The sequence below is a fragment of the Arachis hypogaea genome, chromosome 14, assembly GCF_003086295.3.
Source record: "Arachis hypogaea cultivar Tifrunner chromosome 14, arahy.Tifrunner.gnm2.J5K5, whole genome shotgun sequence".
Lineage (NCBI taxonomy): Eukaryota > Viridiplantae > Streptophyta > Magnoliopsida > Fabales > Fabaceae > Arachis > Arachis hypogaea.
Genome location: NC_092049.1, coordinates 52084293 through 52109568, shown reverse-complemented (window position 1 = coordinate 52109568; position 25276 = coordinate 52084293). Strand labels below are relative to the sequence as shown.

Here is a 25276-nt window from a genome sequence, read left to right as displayed (position 1 = left end):
TTTGATATATTCAATCAAATAGATAAACATTAAAAGAATTCTTGAGTCTCAATTTCAGTTAGATATATTTTTCATGCTTTGAGTACAACGTGAAGTAGACAAGTTAAAGCAAGTTTATATTTTCTTTTCCTAACTGTTGAACTGTTATTAAAAAAATGCGCAAGATTACATAACCCATTTTTCATATTTGAAGACGTACGTGGCATCACGTTGATCCTTGGATTTAAATCAATTCCATTAATCTGTTAACTCCTTTAACTACTAATTGTATTTCATGATTATCTTTAGATCAAAATATAATTAGAGATGAATTGTACTCAAATCATCCTTTTTCTTTGTGCCACCCTTGCTTTATACGTGTTCTAATGACTTATTTGTCATTATATCTTTCTCTGTTTCAAAATAGAAATGCCTTACTTTGTCAATTCCATAAAGCTGTTTTAGAATATTGGTTTAATAAAAGATAAAATAAAAGCTTTTATCTATTAAGAGATAGTATCTAAAATTAATACGGAATGTGCTCTTTTGGTTGAATTTTACATAATAAGAAAGCTTTATTTATTAAGAAATAGTGCATAGAACTAATCACAATATTTTTACGATAAATTTTGCTGCATTTTTTTTAAGGAAAATCAATTGAGTGTTCATTATGTGAATGCAAATTAAAATTGTAATTTTCTTATACATTTTTAGAATAATTTGCTAAAAATTATATATTCTCTTTTGCAGGAAAATATAGGCTCTTATTTTATTTTACTTTTTATTCTATAGCTTAATCAACACCGTATTACTGAAGCTACAAATGCTAATGCTAAATGTGCATAGTTGATCATTTTTGTTATGCATAACACTTTTAAATATGAGTAGGACTTTATATGTGTTTTGGCATTAAACTCATTTGTTCTACCTCATAATTGATTTAACAAATATTCTCTTGCTTGATGAACTCAACTATTTGTTGAGGTGCTATTTTATTTGATGAATTTTTCTATTGGCTCATATATAATTTTGACTTAAAGGATATGTGGATCAATTATTACTACACAGTTTGTTAATTTGTTTTCATTTGTATTGCATTGCAAGAATTTCGTTTCAATTATTTGTACTTATGAACTAGTACTACACACATATTAAAATCATTATTCGTTATTGATATTTCATAAAAATCAACTTCTACTCATTTTCGGTGATAAAAATAAATAGTAGAGGATCCAAAATATCAGTCATTTTACAAGTTAAATATCCTTTCTTAGCATATTAAATCACAATCATGTATGTCAATGCTGTCAAAAATCTCTAGTTGGCATACATTCTAGTATGATGTGCTATTGCAGTGTTTTAAGTATAAATTTTAGGCATCAAGTTGATCAATATCTGACCTTTTAGGCTTTTACAAGTTGCTCGTGGTAAGATTAATTCAAGAGAATATGGTAAGAACTTTTTCAAAAACTAATTATAAAATTAAATTTAATTTTATTCTTCAAGAATCATTGCATAATCAACTCATTAATATTCTAATTACTACTTACCATCTTTTAATTTTGTGTAATTGTTTCTTTAGGATCTTTATGGTTATATAAGATTATGTGGAGATCTTTAGTAGTCAGTTCCACATGACTATGGTTGCTTGATCCTTTTGATGCCTTATTAAGAATTGAATTTGTTAAGTATCCATGTGCTTGTATCCATTGATGCTAGTGATACTTGTTTTATGGATGATTTGGTAGGTAGTTAAGGTAAATACATTTCATTAGTATAATTAGAAAAATTATTTTGTTAAAGTACTAGACTAGTAACAAAAGAAATGCTTCATTATAGGTTAGAAAGATATGTATAGACTGTGCAATCAAAGGCCAACCTTACCTATTGGGTTGTTCCAGTGGCAAGCTGACGAGGTCGATGCTGGATCAGTTGATTGATCTTGGAGTTAAGGGAAATAAGTTAGACAGGGTTATTGCTAGAAGCCCGCAGTTATTATTGTGGAAGTCTAGAGATTTTTCACAGGTATTTCTCTTTTTTCTACAGTCACGTGTTATATGCATGCCATTGTTCTTTAGTTTTGTATCTTACTGATTTAAATTGTTTCATTTTTTCCCCAGTTAAGAAGCTTATGTTCCTTGTTGTCTGCAGGTTGTTCTGTTTTTTTTAAATATGGGCTTGGATAGAGAAACTATTGGGAGAATTCTTTCTCGCTGCCCAAAAATTTTCGCTGCTAGCATTGATAAAACTCTTTAGAGGAAGATTGAATTCCTTTCTAGGGTTTGGGGTTTCTGAAGCTTATCTTCCTGGGGTAACTAGAATTTATCTGGAATTATTTGTAACTGACACTGATGAAACTATACTGCATTTGGAATTTTTCGGTTCATTAAGTATATAATTGTTTATTTTTTTATGGTAAATGTTCAATTAGTCTTCTTTAGTGATTTGATTCAAATAGTTAAGGTTATTTATTGACACAAATTTAAAAAAATAGTTAGAACTAATTTCAATGCAATAAGAGAAAATTATTGTAAATAAAGAATTATATAATTATAAAAAACCGTTGTCAAAAGTCACAAAAGGCAATGGTATTAAAACTGTTGTCAAAAGCAGCTACAAAATGACAATGGTATTAAAACCGTTGCAAAAAAAAGTAACACCAAAGGCAACGCTTTTAAACTGTTGTCTTTATGAATAAGAAAACTACAACAGTTTAAAACCGTTGCCTATGTAGTTATGGTTTTAAACCGTTTCGTCATGAAAGAGAACGGTTTTAAACCGTTGCCTATTCAGTAACGATTATAAACCGTTCTTTAAAAATTGTTGTCAAAACCGTTGTCTATGCCAGTAACTATGGCAACGGTTTTTTGGTTGCCGTTGTCTTAGATAAAAAACCATTGCCTGTGAGCATTAGTAACGGCCGCATATACCACAGGTCAAAAACTGTTGCCAAAGTGTTGCTTAAAGTTTTAAGAACGGTTTTCTAATTTATGGCAACGGTTTTCGACCGTTGCGAAAACTCTTATTTGTTGTAGTGTCAATATAACTAAAAGTCTTGAATTAGAGCTAGAGGACATCTTTAAAGATGTTCATCCTGATCTGGAGGAATTAAAGGAAATAAAAGAACCTCTGAAAATCCCTCAGGAAGAGGAGAAACCTTCTAAACTCGAGCTCAAACCACTACCACCATCCCTGAAATATGTATTTCTGGGAGAGGGTGACACTTTTCCAGTGATCATAAGCTCTGCTTTAAACCCACAGGAAGAGAAAGCACTAATTCAAGTGCTAAGGACACACAAGACAGCTCTTGGGTGGTCCATAAGTGACCTTAAGGGCATTAGCCCAGCAAGATGCATGCACAAGATCCTATTGGAGGATGATTCTACGCCAGTGGTTCAACCATAGAGGCGGCTAAATCCAGCCATGAAGGAAGTGGTGCAGAAAGAGGTCACTAAGTTACTAGAGGCTGGGATTATTTATCCTATTTCTGATAGCCCCCGGGTGAGACCTGTCCACGTTGTCCCCAAGAAGGGAGGCATGACAGTGGTTTATAATGAAAAGAATGAACTGGCTCCTACAAGAACAGTTACAGGGTGGCGTATGTGTATTGACTACAGAAGGCTCAATACAGCCACCCGAAAAGATCACTTTCCTTTACCATTCATAGAACAGATGCTAGAGAGACTAGCAGGTCATGAATATTACTGCTTTTTGGATGGCTATTCAGGTTACAACCAAATTACAGTGGATCCTCAGGACCAAGAGAAAATAGCATTCACATGTCCTTCTGGAGTATTTGCCTACAGAAGGATGCCTTTTGGTCTGTGCAATACACCTGTGACCTTTCAGAGATGCATGCTCTCTATTTTCTCTGATATGGTGGAAAAATTTCTGGAAGCCTTCATGGATGACTTTTCAGTATTTGGAGACTCATTCAGCTCCTGTCTTGACCATTTAGCACTTGTTCTGAAAAGATGCCAAGAGACCAACCTAGTTTTAAACTGGGAAAAATGTCATTTCATGGTGACTGAAGGAATTGTCCTTGGGCATAAAATTTCAAATAAGGGAATAGAGGTGGATCAAGCTAAAGTGGAAGTAATTGAAAAATTACCACCACCTGCCAATGTAAAGGCAATCAGAAGCTTTCTGGGGCATACAGGATTCTATAGGAGGTTCATAAAGGATTTTTCAAAAATTGCAAAACCTCTAAGCAACCCGCTAGCTGCTGACACGCCATTTGTGTTTGAAGCGTTTGAGACCCTGAAAGCCAAGCTGGTCACAGTACCAGTCATCTCTGCACTTGATTGGACATTACCATTCGAATTAATGTGTGATGCCAGTGACCATGCCATTGGTGCAGTGTTGGGACAAAGGCATAACAAGCTTCTGCACGTTATTTACTATGCCAGTCATGTTCTAAATGACGCACAGAAGAATTACACAACCACAGAAAAGGAGTTACTTACAATGGTTTATGCCATTGACAAGTTTTGATCCTATTTAGTAGGTTCAAAAGTGATTGTGTATACTGATCATGCTGCTCTTAAATACCTACTCACAAAGCAGGATTCAAAACCCAGGCTCATAAGATGGGTGTTGCTTCTGCAAGAGTTTGATATAGAAATAAGAGACAGAAAAGGGATAGAGAACCAGGTAGCTGATCACCTGTCCCGGATAGAACCTGTAGCAGGGGTGTCCCACCCTCCTACTGAGATCTCTGAAACCTTTCCGGATGAGCAACTCTTCGCCATTCAGAAAGCACCATGGTTTGTAAACAGGAAAAGGAAGAAGCATGAAAGGCTTCTCTCAATACAGAGTCAAATAAAACCCCCACATTCAAACTCTAAGTTTGGTGTTGGAAGGCCACAACCAAACTCTAAGTTTGGTGTTAACAGGCCATCATCATGCTCTGAGTATCTGTGAGGCTCCATGAAAGCCCACTGTCAAGCTGCTGACATTAAAGAAGCGCTTGTTAGGAGGCAACCCAATTTTACTTATCTATGTTAATTTCTATTTTCCATTGTTATTTTATGTTTTCTGTAGGTTGATGATCATGTGAAGTCACAAAAACAATTGAAAAAGCAAAAACAAAATGAAAAATAGAATGAAAAATAGCACACCCTGGAGGAGAAGCCTACTGGCATTTAAACGCCAGTAAAGGCAGCAGAATGGGTGTTAAACGCCCAGTCTAGCACTATTCTGGGCGTTTAACGCCAGAAATGGGCACCAGACTGGCGTTTAACACCAGAAAAGGGCAAAAAGCTGGCGTTAAACGCCAGAAATGGGCAGCAACCTAGCGTTTAACGCCAGGATTGGCAGCAAAGGGCGTTTTGCAATCCTAATTGGTGCAGGGATGGGAAATCCTTGACACCTCAGGATCTGTGGACCCCACAGGATCCCCACCAACCTCAACTCACTCTCTCACTTCTTCACACCTTTTCATAATACTCTTCCCCAAATAACCTCCACCAATCACCTCCATTACTCCTCCAAAACCATCATACAAACCACCTACACCCACCCACTCAAATTCAAACCATCACTCCTTCCTTTTCCATATCATAACCACCTAAAACCCCCTTGGCCGAATAATTCACACACCTCCATCTCATCTATCTCTTCTTCTTCTCCTCCTTTCTTTATTCTTTTGCTCGAGGACGAGCAAACCTTTTAAGTTTGGTGTGGAAAAGCTCAGCTTTTTTTATTTTTCCATAACCATTTATGGCACCTAAGGCCGGAGAAACCTCTAGAAAGAGGAATGGAAAGGCAATTGCTTCCACCTTCGAGTCATGAGAGATGGAGAGATTCATCTCAAAGGTCTATCAAGACCACTTCTATGAAGTTATGGCCAAGACTCCTCTTTGAAGAGGACAAGCCCATCACTAAGAAAAGGATGGAGCAAACAAGAGAGCCCACTCATGGACCTCAACAAGAGCATGAGGAAAATCATCTTCATGAAAACCCTGAGATTCCTCAAGGGATGCATTTTCCTCCACAAAACTATTGGGAGCAAATTAACTCCTCCCTAGGAGAATTAAGTTCCAATAAGGGACAACTATGGGTGGAGCACCAAGAGCATTCCATCCTCCTTCATGAAATTAGAGAAGATCAAAGAGTCATGAGAGAGGAGCAACAAAGGCAAGGAAGAGACATTGAGGAGCTCAAGCACTCCATAAGATCTTCAAGAGGAAGAACTAGCCGCCATCACTAAGGTGGACCCGTTCTTTAATCTCCTTATTTTTTATCTTCTGTTTTTCGAATTTTTATGCTTTATGTTTATCTATGTTTGTGTCTTTATTACATGATCACTAGTGTCTTAGTGTCTATGCCTTAAAGTTATGAAAATGAATCCATCACCTCTCTTAAATGAAAAATGTTTTTAATTGAAAAAGAAAAAGAAGTGTATGAATTTTGAATTTTAAAACAGATTAATTATTTTGATGTGGTGGCAATACTTTTATTTTTCTGAATGAATGCTTGAACAGTGCATATTTTTGAATTTGTTGATTCATGAATGTTAAAATTATTGGCTCTTGAAAGAATGATGGAAAAGGAGAAATGTTATTTGATAATCTGAAAAATCATAAAATTGATTCTTGAAGCAATAAAAAGCAGTGAAAAGCTTGCAAAAAAAAAAAGAGAAAGCGAAAAAAAGAAAAAGAAAAAGAGAAGAAAAAGAAAAAGCAAGCAGAAAAAGCCAATAACCCTTTAAACCAAAAGGCAAGGGTAAAATAAAAAGGATCCAAGGCTTTGAGCATCAGTGGATAGGAGGGCTCACAGGAATAAAATCCTGGCCTAAGCGGCTAAACCAAGCTGTCCCTAACGATGTGCTTGTGGCGTGAAGGTGTCAAGTGAAAACTTGAGACTGAGCGGTTAAAGTCGTGGTCCAAAACCAAAAAGAGTGTGCTTAAGAGCTCTGGACACCTCTAATTGGGGACTCTAGCAAAGCTGAGTCACAATCTGAAAAGGTTCACCCAGTTATGTGTCTGTGGCATTTATGTATCTGGTGGTAATGCTGGAAAACAAAATGCTTTGGGTCACAGCCAAGACTCATAAAGTAGCTGTGTTCAAGAATCAACATACTTAACTAGGAGAATCAATAACACTATCTGGATTCTGAGTTCCTATAGAAGCCAATCATTCTAAACTTCAAAGGATAAAGTGAGATGCCAAAACTGTTCAGAGGCAAAAAGCTGAAAGCCCCACTCATCTAATTAATATTGATCTTCATATATTTTTTGGAATTCATTGTATATTCTCTTCTTTTTATCCTATTTGATTTTCAGTTGCTTGGGGACAAGCAACAATTTAAGTTTGGTGTTGTGATGAGCAGATAATTTATACGCTTTTTGGCACTGTTTTTAGTATGTTTTTAGTATATTTTAGTTAGTTTTTATTATATTTTTATTAGTTTTTATTTAAAATTCAATTTTCTGGACTTTACTATGAGTTTGTGTGTTTTTCTGTGATTTTAGGTATTTTCTGGCTGAAATTGAGGGACCTGAGCAAAAATCTGATTCAGATGCTGAAAAAGGACTGCAGATGCTGTTGGATTCTGACCTCCATGCACTCGAAGTAGATTTTCTAGAGCTAAAGAAGCCCAATTGGCACGCTGTAAATTGCGTTGGAAAGTAGACATCCTGGGCTTTCCAGAAATATATAATAGTTTATACTTTGCCCAAGATTTGATGGCCCAAACCGGCGTTCCAAGTCAGCTAAAGAATTCTGGCGTTTAACGCCAGAACTGGCATAAAAGCTGGAGTTAAACGCCCAAACTGGCACAAAAGCTGGCGTTTAACTCCAAGAAAAGTCTCTACAAATGAAACCTTCAATGCTCAGCCCAAGCACACACCAAATGGGCCCCGGAAGTTGATTTTTACACTAAACACCCTAGCTTACTCATTTTTTGTAACCCTGGGTCACTAGTTTACTATAAAAACTACTTTTAGTGATTCATCTTGTACCTCATGACATTCTACACATTTTATATTGTATCTTCTATGGCATGAGTCTCTAAACCCCATTGTTGGGGGTGAGGAGCTCTGCTGTTCTTCATGAATTAATGCAATTACTACTGTTTTCCATTCTATCACGCCTGCGCCTATTCTAAGATATTCATTCGCACTTCAACCTGATGAATGTGATGATCCGTGACACTCATCATTATTCTCACCTATGAACACGTGCCTGACAACCACCTCCGTTCTACCTTAGATTGAATGCATATCTCTTAGCCTCATGATTCAGATCAGGGTCTTCGTGGTATAAGTTAGAATTATTGGCGGCCATTCCTGAGATCCAGAACGTCTAAACCTTGTCTGTGGTATTCTGAGTTGGATCTGGGAAGGGATGACTGTGACGAGCTTCAAACTCGCGAGTGTTGGGCGTAGTGACAGATGCAAAAGGATCAATGGATCCTATTCCGACATGATCGAGAACCGACAGATGATTAGCCGTGCGGTGACAGCGCATTTGGAACATTTTCACTGAGAGGACGGGAAGTAGCCATTGACAATGGTGATGCCCAACTTAAAGCTTGCCATGGAAGGAGCTTTGCGTGCATGAAGAAGAAGATAGTAGGAAAGCAGAGATTCAGAAGACAAAGCATCTCCAAAGCCTCAACCTGTTCTTTATTACTGCATAACAAGTATTTATTTCATGATTTTTTACTTTTCACAATTAAATCTGAGAAATATTGATATCCTGACTAAGAGTTACAAGATAACCATAGCTTGCTTCAAGCCGACAATCTCCGTGGGATCGACCCTTACTCACGTAAGGTATTACTTGGACGACCCAGTGCACTTGCTAGTTAGTTGTTCAGAGTTGCAAAAGTGTGATTGTAATTTTGTGCACCAAGCAGATATCATTTACCCATCTCAGATAGTGAATGGGTCAGTCCAGTACAAGTGGTGCCCAAGAAATCTGGAGTCACAATAGTAAAGAATGAGCATAGAGAGCTCCTGACAACTAGAGTACAGAATTCATGGAGGGTTTGCATTGACTATAGACGTCCCAACCAAGCTACTCACAAGGATCATTACCCTTTGCCATTTATTGATCAGATGCTCGATCGCCTGTCAGGTAAATCTCATTATTCCTTTTTAGATGGTTATACAGGCTACTTTCAAATTCATATAGCTCCTGAGGATCAGGAGAAGACCACTTTTACATGTCCCTTTGGAACGTATGCTTATAAAAGAATGCCTTTTGGTTTATGTAATGCACCTGCTACTTTCCAAAGATGCATGATGAGTATCTTTTTAGATCTCATTGAGAACTGTATGGAAGTATTTATGGATGATTTTAGCGTATATGGTGATTCATTTGACCTTTGCTTGGATAGTTTAGCTAGAGTATTAGAAAGATGCGTTAATTCAAACCTTGTATTGAATTTTGAAAAATGTCATTTTATGGTAAAACAAGGGATTGTTCTAGGAAATGTTGTCTCTAAAACTCGTATTTCAGTAGATCCAGCAAAGGTGGATGTCATTTCTAGTTTACCTTACCCCTCCTCCGTGAGGGAAGTTCGTTCGTTCCTAGGCCATGTAGGTTTTTACAGGAGATTCATTAAGAACTTCAGTAAGGTAGCATTACCTTTATCCAGACTACTGCAGAAAGATATTGAGTTCGAGTTCAGCGAGGATTGCATGAAAGCATTTGATAAGCTGAAAATCACTCTGAATCAAGCTCCAATTGTGAGAAGACTAGACTGGAGCCATCAATTTGAAATTATGTGTGATGCCTCCAACCATGCAGTAGGAGCGGCACTGGCTCGGCGCAAAGGTAAGGATCCTTTCGTAATTGCTTATGCATCTAAAACCTTAGATGCTGCTCAGTCTAATTACATACTACCAAAAAAGAGCTTCTTGCTATTGTTTTTGTTCTGGATAAATTCCGAGCTTATTTACTTGGTACTAAGGTAGTAGTGTACTCAGACCATGCAGCTCTAAAATATTTATTAGATAAAAAGAAGTCCAAACCAAGGTTAATACGTTGGATACTGCTGCCGCAAGAATTTGATTTAGAAATTAAGGATAGGAGTGGTAACCAGAATTTAGTGGCAGACCACTTGAGTCGCATTGAGCACATTAAGGATGACTCCACTCATATAAATGATGCTTTCCCATTTCATAGCTTGCAAGTATCTGAAGTAGTTCCTTGGTATGCACCTGTAGCTAATTATCTAGTTAGTCATACTTTCCCTCCCAATTTTACTAAACATCAAAGGGACAAGCTGAAAAGTGAATCTAAATATTATATATGGGATGACCCATATCTATGGAGGTGTGGTGCTGACCAGGTAATTAGAAAATGTGTACCCCAATCAGAATTTCAGTCCATCTTAGAGGCATGCCACTCTTCTGAGAGTGGAGGACAGTTTGGCCCTCAAAGAATAGCTAGAAAAATCTTAGACTGTGGATTCTGGTGGCCTACTCTTTTTAAGGATGCTGCTGAATTTTGTAAATCTTGTTCCCCATGCCAAAGATTTGGTAATATATCCAAGAGGGATGAGATGCCTCAACATATTATGCTTTTCTGTGAAATTTTTTATGTTTGGGGCATTGACTTCATGGGTCTATTTCCAAACTCTAATGGTTACCTTTATATACTATTAGCTGTAGATTACGTTTCTAAATGGGTGGAAGCGATTCCTACCCATACTGATGATGCTAACACTGTTGTTTCCTTTGTTAGAAATCATATTATCTGTCGTTTTGGATCACCATGAGCAATTGTGAGCGATCAAGGCACTCACTTTTGTAATAGGAGACTAACAGGATTACTGAAAAAGCATGGGATAGTTCACAAAGTCGCAACAGCTTATCATCCTCAGAACAATGGACAAGCAGAAGTGTCTAACAGAGAAATTAAACGCATTTTAGAGAAGATAGTAAAGCCTCATAGGAAAGACTGGAGTGCCAGGCTACAAGATGTACTCTGGGCATATAGAACAGCATACAAGACACCCATTGGGATGAGCCCCTTCCGCTTGGTATACGGAAAGGCTTGCCACCTTCCAGTAGAGGAGGAACACAAGGCTTTCTAGGCTGTAAGGGAATGCAATATGAATTTTGAAGAATATGGTGCTGAAAGAAAGCTGCAACTAGCAGAATTGGAGAATCTTCGCCTAGAAGCATATGACAATTCCAGGCGATACAAAGAGAAGATGAAGGCTGTCCATGACAAGCACATAAAAAGGAGAGAGTTCAGACCAGGGGAGTTAGTTCTTCATTATAACTCCAGACTAAGGCTTATGCCAGGCAAACTAAGATCAAGATGGGAAGGTCCCTACAGAGTAGAAAAGGCAGAGCCATACGGAGTTTTTCACCTGCGTCATCCTTTTAGCTCCAAATTTCTAAAGGTCAATGGACATCGCCTGAAGCTTTATCATGGTGAAAAGATGAGGATCACAAAGAACTAGAGGTTTTCCTCTTGGAAGACCCACCAACAGAAGCAGAATGAGCCTGAAGACGTCCAACTTACGGACGTAAAAGCAAAGTGCTAGGTGGGAGACAATCCACCATGGTATTATCGTTCAGTTTTAGTCTTAGTTTATTTTTACTTTATTCTATTTTGTTTTTGCTAATAACACTTCTCATAACCTCTGCATATAGCTGCATATATCTTGCATTTGCATTTGCATTCTACATATATTAAAAAAAAAGAGCACGCGACGCGCAAGCATCGCTGACGCGTCCGCGTCATAGGTGCTCTTGTCTTGACATGAGAAGAAAAGAAGCAGAGAGTCATGCAAAAGCGTGACTGGAGGCGTGCCTTAGGCACAAGCATGCCCATGCAAACGCATCCATCACGCGTCCGCGTCATTTGAAAAATTCACCTCCCACGCGTGCGCGTCACCCATGCGAACGCGTGGCCTTGCAAAATCGACCCAAAGAGGTGTATGGCAGAGAGTTATGATGGCGCTGGACTGGAATGATGCTGGAAGCACTGATGCCAGGGCATTTTGGCCAGTTTTACTGACCTTTTTTTTACTATTTCAGGGTAGTTTCATGCATTTTCTTAGTAAATAAGCAAGTTTTGGGTGAATATACACTTACATATTGATTCAAGCAAACATTGTGAACTCTACATGATTTCATGAGAATTTTGCTTGAATTAAATGATAAAATGGATGATGCATGATCTCATGACTTGAAACAAAGCTTTGATGCACCTTGTTTGTTTGATTTCAGGACAAAGGAAGCAAAGAAGAGCCACGTTAGCAGCCACAATAGCTTCACTAACGTGACCACTAACGTGGAATGGGAGCGAGCTTGCAACGTTAGTGCTAAAGTTACCACCAATAACGCCTTCGAAAGCCATCATAACACACGTTAGTTGCCACGTTAGTTACACTAACGTGGGAACTAACATGGAAGAAAAGGGGAGCTCTAATGTTAGTGGTAAAAGTGAATACTACTAACGTTCCAAAAAGGCCACACTAAGCCACGTTAAGAGTCACGTTAACCCAATTAACATGAACTCTAACGTGGAGTAAAGAGGAAGTCGCAAGCGTTAGTGACACTCACCTTTGTCACTAACGCTAGACCAAGCCTAGATTGCCTACGTTAGTGGTCACGTTAAGACCCTTAACGTGAAGGGTAACGTGGAGCAATGAATGATAGGCCAACATTAGTAACACTCACCTTTGTCACTAACTTTGGAGATGGCTGACGTGGCGGAAATTGGCTAATTAAGAATTGATATAAGTTGTGCATTGCAAGTATAGTTCTTAACCAACCAGAAATCCGCTTATCAATTCAGAAGGGTTGTCACAAAAATTAAAATTAAAATACTGGGAGTATGAATCCCAGGTCGTCTCCCAACGAGTTGCAGAAAGGTGTGCTATTTTATTAATCAGATAATTTCAAAAAGAGTTTGAGTTGAATAAACAGGAAATTAAATTGGGGAAATTAAGTAATTTAAATAAAGGCCTTGACTGGGAGTAGATTAGTTGGAAGCCCTATTCTTGTTGCAGTACTCTCAAGATTAATTGATAATTGAAGGTTGTTCTGTTTATTTATCCCTTACTAGGTAAGGGAAAGTCAAACAAGTTCGAATGATGTTTCTACTCACAAGTCCCAATCCGCTTACTTGGAAGGACTGGCGTTAGTGACTAGAGAGCAATCCAACAATAAACCCAATTACAATTTCTCTTTTGAGCATTCCAACTCAAGGGTTCCTTTCAATCAACTCCCCATCAAGTTGGGGAACTACTCGCTCATTGTGAATGTAGAACTCATAACATAGGAAGGGGAATTAAAGAAAGACATGATAAATAAAACTCAAAGGAATCAATTAAAAATAAAAGTAACTCTTATATTAATAAATTCTAAAATAATCCAATAGTAAAATTGAGTAAATTAAAGGACATGGAAGAGTAAAGCCAAGTAAAGAAAACGAATTAGAATGATGAAGTCTTGATGAGGTAATAACTCTTCTCAATATCCAAATGCAAAGAGCAATAGAAATAAAAATCCTAAGAACTATGAATGTGTAGAGAGAAAACCTAGAGGAGGAGTAAAACTAGATGTAAAAACTAAAACTATGTAGAATGAATGTTATTTTTGGTTTCTGCATGTCCTCTGGCTCTAGTCTGCTTTTCCGGGCCGAAAACTGGGTCAAAACAGGGCCCAAAATCGCCCCCAGCGAATTCTGCAGATTATGCAGATTGCGCATTCATGCGGACGCGTCATGCGGCGTTTTGCTTTGCCACGCGGGTGCGTCGTCCACGCCTCCGTGTCACTTGTGCTATTCCAATCCGCGCGGTCGCGTGAGCCATGCGGCCGCGTCACTTCTCGCTGGTCATCTCCTTAATTTCTTGTGTTCCTTCCATTTTTGCAAGCTTCCTTTCCAATCTCCAACTCATTCATGCCCTATAAAGCCTGAAACACTTAACACACAGATCACGGCATCGAATGGAATAAAGGAGAATTAAAATACATAATTAAAAGTCTCTAGGAAGCAAGTTTTCAATCATGTAATAATTTTAGGAAGGAAATATAAATGCATGCTAATCATATGAATAAGTGGGTAAAGATCATGATAAAACCACACAATTAAACACATTATAAACCATAAAATAGTGGTTTATCAACCTTCCCACACTTAAACATTAGCATGTCCTCATGCTTAGTTGAAGGAGATAAAATAAATGAGTAGGAACATGTAAAAACTCATGCAATGTAATGCAACCTATATATGTAAATGCAACTATATGATTTTTGTCCACTTGATCGATAGCAAATAAGCTCTTCAAAACAATTACAAATAAAATTCCACTAATTCAATTCTTATACAGTAAGAACAGATAAAAATGCAAGAAGGTAGCTCATGAAAGCAGGGGACATAGAATTTTAAGCATTGAACCCTCACTGATGATGTATGTACACTCTAATCTCTCTAGTGTATAGGGCAATCACTCTATCCTTCTCTAATCATGCTCTCTAATTTTTGTTTTTCTCCTAACCAATCAACAACATTTAATATACCAATGCAAACATTATGAGGTCTTTTCAAGGTTGTAATGGGGCCAAGGTAATGGTAAAGATACACATATGGCTAAGTAAGCTTATAAAATAAATCTTTAATTAACCCAAGCTTTAACATAACCTATATATATAATCTATATAACTTTAGAATTCATACCTTGCTACCCAGAATTTTCCTTTCACATTCCATACTCATGTATCAACTTTTATTTTAATTTTATCATACATGCATTGATCTTTGAGTTCTTAACTTTACATTGGGGTAATTTTGTCCCCTTATTTATTTACTTATTTATTGAATATTTTCTTTTTTTTTTAATAAGCATAAAAACAAACATAGCTTATCAATGAACATAGATTTTTAATTCTTATAGTTTCACAAGAGTAGGTATCTAAATTTCCATTATATTATCATGACACATTCCCTTATTATTTTTTGTTCCACAATTTTCCATACTTAATTAGCACACACAATTCTATCTTAAGCTAACCAAAGATTCAATTTAGGATATATAATTGTTTTTCTGCTTAAGGCTAGTAATGTGGTAAAATATAGAACAAATGGGATTTAAAGGCTCAAAGTGGCTAACAAAGGTAATTGAAAGGGTAGGCTTAATTTGGATAAGTGAGCTAAACAATTAATGGCCTCAATCATATGCAAACATATAAATATAATAAATATTGGACATATAGGATGAAACAAAATATAGATTACAATCATAGAGAAGTAAACACACAAGAATAAAATAATTATGGTTAAATAATGTAACCATGCATATAGGCTCAAATCTCACAGGTTGTGTGTTCTTTAGCTCAAAAATCATGTTCTAAATACAACTTCAAGCAAATTTAACATAAAAATTTTAATTAAAATTAGTGAAATTTTGTTCCAAAAATAGAGTCTTAGAAGAAACTTATTGTCTTTTCAATCAAGTAGAACATGCATGCAACTAATCTATTACTATGCAATTTATCCTATTCTATGAAAGAAAAACTAACTAAATATCCTAATTTATTGGTGTTTAGGGAAGAGAAATTACCTCCGAAAGTCAGGTACTGACCGACCTCCCCACACTTAAGGCTTTGCACCGTCCTCGGTGCCATCTGTCAGGAACAGGGATGGGCTGGTAGTAGTATCTCCACAGTTGGGACCATCATGGCTCCCTGTGCTGGTAAAAGAAGTGGAGTCCGGAGTGTCTGAATCCTTGAATTTTCCCATGATCAGCTCCTTGAGGTATGTGAATCGGCGCTTGTTATGACGCTCTCTCATCTTAGCTTTGTGTTCCTGCCGATCTAACCTTTCGAGTATCTGATGGAGTAGTTGGTATGTGATAGGTGCTTGTGGTGTTGAAGGAGAAATGTCTGCAGCCGATTCAATAGGCTGGCTTGTAGTGGCTGCTGAGGGTCTGATATATTTCCCATTAGGGACATATTGATCATCCCGTGGAAGTATGGCTTTGGTGTCTCTAGCTCTGAAGGAGACTCCGGCTGCAGAGACGAGATCTGAGACCAAGGCGGGGAAAGGTAAGTTGCCCGCAATTTGTACGTGTCCCATGCCATTCTGGATGTGTCTTTGTAGGTTCAGAGGTTGGTCTGTAAGGATGCACCATAGTAGAACGGCCATGTCCGCAGTGAAGGAGGACTCATGAGTGCTCGGAAAGACGTAATGGAACATGATCTGTGCCCATACGCGAGCCTCCAAGGTAAGTGCTGAAGCCGAAATTCCCTTAGGGCGGGTACGATGGTATCCGTAGATCCATCGGCTGCCAGATAGTGCGATAACCCTGAGAACGGCGTCCCAGTCAAATTGGTACATCTGGCGCTTGAGTGCGGCTTCTTGAAAGGCGTCCAAACCTTCTGGAATAGGGGGAAGACCTAGATCTTTTTGAATGGCCTCTTCTGTAATGGGGACTTGCTTCTGACGGACAAAGACAGACTGCAGGGTTGGCAGGTGGAAGTTGGAGTAGAACTCGACTACCCAAGAAAGATTGACCTGCCTCGGCTGTCTCTGTAGGAAACCTCATTGTCTTTGTGCAATTTGCGGCTCAACAAAGGTAGCAATATTGGGCGGGAGGATAAGAAGGTATTCGTTGTTGTAGCTCCTTTCTGCCAGGATGGGGAACATCTGCTCACAGTAGCAATTGGGAAATCGTCCAGTGTCCTTTGCTGGGAAGGCTTTTTCTTTATCATTAACCTTTATAATCCTCTTAAGTCTCTTTGTTGAGGGCTTTACTGTAGTTGAAGAACGCTCTACCACTAGTGCTCTTTTTGTTCCTCTCCTTGCTGTTGATTTGGGAGTAGCTTTCTCTTTGCCCTTCTTGATGGCCATTCTGAAAAATGGAAGAGAAAGTAAATTAAATTCAAAGAGATAGAGCAAGAAGGAGAACGGAAAAGGGTAGTTATGAATGCACAGTAAAAGGTAAATGATGTTAACACATGGTCATGACTACATGTGAAAAGTCATCAATGGAAAATAGTTAGTGCATATGATGACAAGTGAATGCAAGGTGTTTATTGGCATGCTGGCAAAGGCATCAGTAGCATAGATCAAGCATCACTTATAACAAACCATCACGTTTGTAGTGACAATTATTTTCAACGAATAAAATATAAAAGGGGTTTTGTGAAAAACGGACATTTAATGGTAGAATAGAATAACGTAGAAAAGTGCATAATGCCATATGGGCTTTTTTACAAACACATAGCATGCATGGTGAAATAATGTATGGAAAGTATTAAATTGAACATGCAAGCAACCCTTGAAAAAGTAATATATAATTGCCAAACAAATTTAGAACAATCCACAAGCATATAATGAGAAATAATAACTCAAATAAATTTCTAACACCAAGTAAAAAGGAAAAAAAAAAGAAAGAAAAAGAAAATATGAATAATGAAAGTAAAAAGAAAAGAAAAGAAGATAACAGATAAAAAAGAAGAAAAATAGAAAAGTAAGGAGAGAAGAAGAAAAGAAACCTTGTTAATGGAGGTGAGAGAGAGAGAGAGAGAGAGTGGAAAGTGAGAAAAAAGGAAGAAGGAAGAAGGGAGGAGGAAGAAATAAGGAGGGAAAAGAAAAAATAGGATTTGAGGATAAAAAGATAAGATAAGTGGCAAATCAGGGGAGCTGTGCGGCGCAATCGACGCGGTTGCATGGGGCACGCGGTCGCGCGATTTGTGCTTATAATAATTGACGTGGTCACGTCGGTCACGCGGTCGCGTGACCCGTTTTATACTACTGGCGCGAGGGCAGCCTCGCACTCACACAACTCTCTGTTCAAAATCATTAATTGCCAAATATTGGGTGACGCGATCGCGTGGGGCATGGGATTGCGTGAGTGGCCATTAGAAGGATATGACGTGGTCACGTCAGTCACGCGGCCGCATGGAAAGGATTGTGCGTTCAGCACCAATCCAGCACCACTCTAGCACAACTTTCGGTCGTGCACCCTTTTGACATCGAATTCTAGGGCACGGGGCCGCGTGGATCACGCGGTCGCGTGGGAGGCCAATGTTCCCATGTGACGCGGACGCGGTCGCGTGGGGCAATTTGTGCCATTGGCACGCCTCCAGCCACGCTCTTGCGTGACTCTCTGTTCAATTTATTAATTCCTCCTATCTCCTGCGACGCGGACGCGTCAATGAGGCGGTCGCGTCGCGTAAATTTTTTTTTTAAATAAAAGTATGTAAATGCAGATGCACGAAATGTACTAATAAAGAGAAGAGTTATTAAATAGAAAAACTAAAAATAAAGAAAAGAACGATCATACCATGGTGGGTTGTCTCCCACCTAGCACTTTGCTTTGACGTCCGTAATTTGGATGCTCCATTAGCTCAATCTTCGGCTATGTGAGGATCTTCCAAGAGGAAGATCTCGAACTCCTTGTTTTTTTTCAACTGCTCGCCATGGTACAGCTTTAAACGATGTCCATTGACTTTGATGAGTTCAGAGCTTAAAGGATGGCTTAGGTGATAAACTCTGTATGGTTCGGCCTTCTCTACTCTGTACGGACCATCCCATCTTGATCTCAACTTTCCTGGCATTAGTCTCAGTCGAGATTTGTAAAGGAGGACTAAGTCCCCAGGTTGGAACTCTTTTCTCTTAATGTGTTGATCATGTACAGCCTTCATCTTCTCCTTGTATAGTCTAGAGTTCTCATAAGCTTCTAGGCGAAGGCTTTCCAATTCTTGCAGTTGCAATTTCCATTCAGCTCCGGCTTCCTCAATTCCCATGTTGCACTCCTTTACTGCCCAAAAGGCTTTGTGCTCGACTTCAACAGGGAGATGACAAGCTTTTCCATAGACTAAGCGGAAAGGACTCATCCCAATGGGTGTCTTGTATGCGGTTCTGTACGCCCAAAGTGCATCTTGTAGCCTGGTGCTCCAGTCTCTTCTATGAGGTTTGACTATCTTCTACAAGATACGCTTTATCTTTCTGTTTGACACCTCGGCTTGCCCATTAGTCTGAGGATGGTAGGCTGTTGCAACCTTATGAATTATTCCATGCTTCTTCATTAATCCTGTTAGTCTCCTGTTACAAAAATGGGTGCCTTGATCGCTCACGATTGCTCGTGGTGATCCAAAGCAACAAATAATGTGGTTTCTCACAAAGGAAACAACAGTGTTAGCATCATCAGTGCGGGTAGGAATTGCTTCCACCCATTTGGAAACGTAATCCATAGCTAACAATAAATAAAAATAACCATTAGAATTTGGAAATGGACCCATGAAGTCAATGCAGCAGACGTAAAAAATTTCACAGAAAAGCATAATTTGTTGAGGTATCTCATCCCTCCTGGATATATTACCAAATTTTTGGCATGGGAAACAAGATCTACAAAATTCAGCAGCGTCTCTAAAAAGTGTAGGCCACCAAAATCCACAGTCTAAGATTTTTCTAGCTGTTCTTTGAGGGCCAAAATGTCCTCCACTCTCAGATTAGTGACAGGCCTCTAAGATAGACTGAAATTCTGATTGAGGCACACACCGTCTAATTACCTAGTCAGTGCCACATCTCCATAAATATGGGTCATCCCATATATTATATTTAGACTCGCTTTTCAGGTTGTCTCTTTGATGCTTAGAAAAGTTTGGAGGAAAGGTGCGGCTAACTAGATAATTAGCTACAGGTGCATACCAAGGGATTTCCTTAGATACTGCTTGCAGGTTATCAAATGGGAAATTATCAGCTATAGGAGTGGGGTCATTTGTAATGTGCTCGAGGCGACTCAAATGGTCTGCCACTAAATTCTGGTTACCACTCCTATCCTTAATTTCTAAATCAAATTCTTGTAATAGCAGCATCCAACGTATAAGCCTTGGTTTGGACTCCTTTTTAGCTAATAGATACTTTATAGCTGCGTGGTCCGAGTACATTACTACCTTCGTTCCAAGTAAATAGGCTCGGAATTTATCCAGAGCAAAAACAATAGCAAGAAGCTCTTTCTCAGTAGTAGTGTAATTGGACTGTGCGGCATCTAGAGTTTTAGACGCATAAGCAATAATAAAAGGATCCTTACCTTCACGCTGAGCCAGTGCTGCTCCTACTCCATGGTTGGAAGCGTCACACATTATTTCGAATGGCTGGCTCTAGTCTGGTCCTCTCACAATTGGAGCTTGAGTCAGGGCGGTCTTCAGCTTATCAAACGCTTGTTTGCAATCTTCACTGAACTCGAACTCAATATCCTTCTGCAGTAGTCTGGATAAGGGAAGTGCTACCTTACTAAAGTTCTTAATGAATCTCTTGTAAAAACCTGCATGGCCAAGGAACGAACGGACTTCCCTCACAGAAGAGGGGTAAGGTAAACTAGAAATAACATCCACCTTTGCTGGATCTACAGAAATGCCAGTATTAGATATAACATGTCCTAGTACAATCCCTTGTTTAACCATAAAGTGACATTTTTCAAAATTTAATACAAGGTTTGTATTAACACATCTATCTAATACTCTAGATAATCCATCTAAGCAAAGGCTAAAGGAATCGCCATAAACACTAAAATCATCCATAAAATTATTTTCCATACAGTCCTCAATAAGATCAGAGAAAATACTCATCATGCACCTTTGGAAGGTAGCTGGTGCATTGCACAAGCCAAACGGCATTCTCTTATAGGCATAAGTCCCAAAAGGACATGTAAAAGTAGTCTTTTCCTGATCCTCAGGAGCTATATGAATTTGGAAATAACCTATGTAACCATCTAAAAAACAATAATGTTATTTACCTGACAGGCGATCCAGCATTTGATCAATGAATGGAAGAGGATAGTAATCCTTACAGGCGTCTGTAGTCAATGCAGACCCTCCAAGCGTTCTGTACTCTGGTTGCTATGAGTTCTCCATGCTCATTCTTCACTGTAGTGACTCCAGACTTCTTTGGCACTACTTGTACTGGGCTTACCCATTCACTGTTTGAGATGGGATAGATGATATCTGCCTCTAGTAGTCTGGTCACTTCCTTCTTGACAACCTCTAAGATAGTGGGGTTCAGTCTTCTCTGGGGTTGACGAACGGTCCTTGCTCCCTCTTCTAAAAATATTCTATGCTCACATACTTGAGGGTTGATGCCTACTATATCCGCCAAAATCCACCCAATTGCCTTTTTGTGCCTCCTCAGCACACTAAGTAACTGCTCTTCCTGTTGAGAAGTGAGTTCCCTTGCAATGATAACTGGACACTTTTGCTTGTCCTCAAGGTACGCATATTTGAGATGTGGAGGAAGGGGTATTAATTCCAACTTCTGGTCATGGTCAGGCTCTGGATTGTCTGAAGCTGGTGACAATGGCAAAGTGCCCTCATTGTCATTCAAGAGTGTCCCCACACTCGGACCTTGTCCTGTGTGCTTCTCCTCTAACTCCTCCTGGTGAACTTCAGCTACAGTTTCGTCGATGATGTCACACTGAAAGATAGAATGATCTTCTGTAGGATGCTTCATAACTCCATTCAGATTGAAACTTACTAATCGGCCATCTATTTCAAAAGAGTATGTTCCTGAAAAAGCATCCAAATTGAACTTTGTTGTCTTCAGCAAAGGTCTTCCAAGTAGGATTGATGATGACTTCTCTGAGTCATTTTGGGGCATCTCCAGAATATAAAAATTAGTGGGGAATGTAAGTCCCTTAATACCCACTAATACATCTTCAGTAACTCCAACCACTGTAATAATGCTTTTATCTGCTAACACAAAACGAGCTGCCAACCTTTTTAAGGGAGGGAGCGTCAAAATATCATATATAGACAAAGGCATTATACTCACACATGCTCCTAAATAACACATGCAATCAAAAATTATCACACCACTAATAGTACAATTAACCATACAAGGACCTGGGTCACTATACTTTTTAGGTAAACCTCCTATTAAAGCAGATATGGAACTACCTAAAGGAATAGTTTCTAATTCATTAATTTTGTCTTTATGTATACATAAATCTTTTAGAAACTTTGCATATTTAGGTTCCTGTTGAATAACATCAAAAAGAGGAACAGTTACCTCAACCTTTTTGAATATCTCTACCATTTTGGGATCAGGTTCCAGCTGCTTCCTGGGCTTCCTTGCAAGTTGTGGAAATGGAATAGGAGTGGTGTCTTCTGCAGTATCTGCGCCCTGTGGTGCTTCCTCCTGTGGTTGAACTTCTTCTTTTTTAGCTATGTCCTGTATGTCCTCTTCTTCTTCAACATCTTCTATTTCCACTACCTCTTCAGCTGAGGCGTGTTCTGGTGGGCTTGGCTCCTCCTGATTCCTCTCCTGCAGTGTGGTTTCGGACCTTAGGGTGATGGCATTAATGCCACCCTTGGGATTGGGTAATGGTTGAGAGAGAATTCCACTAGAGCTCAAAGGCTGGTTATTGGAGTTATTCATTGATCCAATCTGTGAGACAAGAGCTTGCAAAGTAGCGTTCAGACCATTTAGAGTGGCATTAATGTTATTTTCCATGGTCTGTTGTCTCCGATCAATGGATTGTAGTAAATCATCATTAGAAGATGAGGAAGGATAAGTAATTTGAGAGGTCTGCTGTTGGGTATTCTGTGGTCTTTGGGATTGTCTCAGGTAAGGTGCTCTGTAAGGCTGGTTCTGATTCTGCTGCCTGTTGTTGTTATTATTCCACCTGTGATTTCCCTGATTGTCTCTGCCTACTCTGTTGTTGTTGTTGTCCCTCCAATTCTGGTTAGAATTGTCCTGCCATCCATGGTTGTAATTGCCACCTTGATTATACCCTTGGTTGGGGCGGTCATAGAAGTTATGAGTGGTTGCCACGGTGTTGTCTTCCTGCTGGAGCTGCGGACATTCATCAGTATAGTGGCTATAATCAGTATAGATTCCATAAACTCTCTGTGGGACTAACTGTTGGCCTTGCTGTGGTGGAGACGGTTGACTTGCTGAACTTGTTGTTGATTCAATTGCATCTGCTTTAGCAAGTTGGTCATTTCACAGATACTCTGAGTCAGAGCAACAGTCTCTCTGCTAGAGGATACTTCTGCAACGGCTTTTGAACGGCCTTGTTTCTGCCTGTGATTCTGAGTAGATTTAGCTAAGTCGCTGATCAATTGCCATGCCTTATCAATGGTCTTGTAATTTTTCATAGACCCATTGCTTGCACTTTCCAATGTGGTCTTATCTTGGGGCCTCATGCCCTGTGTGACGTAACCGAGTAATACTATCTTGTCAATCATATGGTGGGGGCATGCTTCTAGAAGATTATTGAAGCGCTCCTAGTATTCATAGAGAGTCTCAGATTCATCCTGAACAATCATGGAAATGTCTTTCCTCAGTTTATCAGTAACTTCAGCTGGAAAGAATTTTTCCAAGAATTCTCTTCTCAATGTATCCTAGTTAGATACAGTTGCTGCGGGTTAAGTGTAGTACCACTCTCTTGCCTTCCCCTCAAGAGAAAATGGGAAAGCTTTCAGCAAAATTGAAGTTTCATCTGCACCATCACGCTTGACGGTAGAACAGGCTGCTTGAAATTCTCTCAGGTGCTTGATAGGCTCTTGAGCAGGCAAGCCATGAAACTTGGGCATCAAATTGAGCAGTGTGGTCTTTATTTCAATGTCTGTAGCCACCACTGGGTGATGCGCTTGAAATGGTTGTATTGTAAAATCAGGGGCTCCAGCCTCCTGGATAGTAACTCTCCTAGCTGCTGCCATGTTACCTGCATGTAAATCAACCAAATCAGTAGAACGGGGGCTGGTTTCTTTCTCAAGTGACGTTTCAGATCCACCCTCAGAGAGGACTAACCGAAGCCGAGCTTGCCTTATTCGTGAAATAGTTCTTTCAATCTCAGGATCGAATACTGGCAAGTTTGGATCAGGAAGTGAACGCGTCTTCTAACGAAAGAAACAAGCAGTTCATAGTAGCAAGATAAAATAAAATGCAAATAAATAAAATCTAATCAATAACTTTAGCACTCTATTGCAACTCCCCGGCAACGGCGCCAAAAATTGACGTGGCAGAAATTGGCTAATTAAGAATTGATATAAGTTGTGCGTTGCAAGTATAGTTCATAACCAACCAGAAATCCGCTTATCAATTTAGAAGGGTTGTCACAAAAATTAAAATTAAAATACTGAGAGTATGAATCCCAGGTCGTCTCCCAACGAGTTGCAGAAAGGTGTGCTATTTTATTAATCATATTATTTAAAAAAGAGTTTGAGTTGAATAAACAAGAAATTAAATTGGGGAAATTAAGTAATTTAAATAAAGGCCTTGACTGGGAGTAGATTAGTTGGAAGCCCTATTCTTGTTGCAGTACTCTCAAGATTAATTGATAATTGAAGGTAGTTCTGTTTATTTATCCCTTACTAGGTAAGGAAAAGTCAAACAAGTTGGAATGATATTTCTACTCACAAGTCCCAATCCGCTTACTTGGAAGGACTGGCGTTAGTGACTAGAGAGCAATCCAATAATAAACCCAATTACAATTTCTCTTTTGAGCATTCCAACTCAAGGGTTCCTTTCAATCAACTCTCCATCAAGTTAGGGAACTACTCACTCATTGTGAATGTAGAACTCATAACATAGGAAGGGGAATTAAAGAAAGACATGATAAATAAAACTCAAAGGAATCAATTAAAAATAAAAGTAAATCTTATATTAATAAATTCTAAAATAATCCAATAGTAAAATTGAGTAAATTAAAGGACATAGAAGAGTAAAGCCAAGTAAAGAAAATGAACTAGAATGACGAAGTCTTGATGAGGTAATAACTCTTCTCAATATCCCAATGCAAAGAGCAATAGAAATAAAAATCCTAAGAACTATGAATGTGTAGAGAGAAAACCTATAGGAGGAGTAAAACTAGATCTAAGAACTAAAACTGTGTAGAATGAATGTTGTTTTTGGTTTCTGCATGTCCTTTGGTTCTAGTATGCTTTTTCGGACCAAAAACTGGGTCAAAACAGGGCCCGAAATAGCCCCCAGCGAATTCTGCAGATTATGCAGATCGCTCATGTCACGCGATCACGTCATTCATGCGGACGCGTCATGCGGCGTTTTGCTTTGCCACGCGGGCGCGTCGTCCACGCCTCCGCGTCACTTGTGCTATTCCAATCCGCGCGGTCGCGTGAGCCATGCGGCCGCGTCACTTCTCGTTGGTCATCTCCTTAATTTCTTGTGTTCCTTCCATTTTTGCAAGCTTCCTTTCCAATCTCTAACTCATTCATGCTCTATAAAGCCTGAAACACTTAACACACAGATCACGGCATCGAATGGAATAAAGGAGAATTAAAATACATAATTAAAAGTCTCTAGGAAGCAAGTTTTCAATTATGTAATAATTTTAGGAAGGAAATATAAATGCATGCTA

At 38.9% G+C, this 25276-nt stretch overlaps 1 non-coding gene across 1 annotated transcript; it reads left to right on the top strand.

Annotated features, from left to right (window-relative positions):
* Positions 1 to 23138: 23138 nt before the first annotated feature.
* On the top strand, positions 23139 to 23246 carry LOC112746321 (small nucleolar RNA R71). Its single transcript, XR_003174212.1, has one exon. It is a non-coding gene; the product is annotated as a small nucleolar RNA R71 (small nucleolar RNA).
* Positions 23247 to 25276: the final 2030 nt, after the last annotated feature.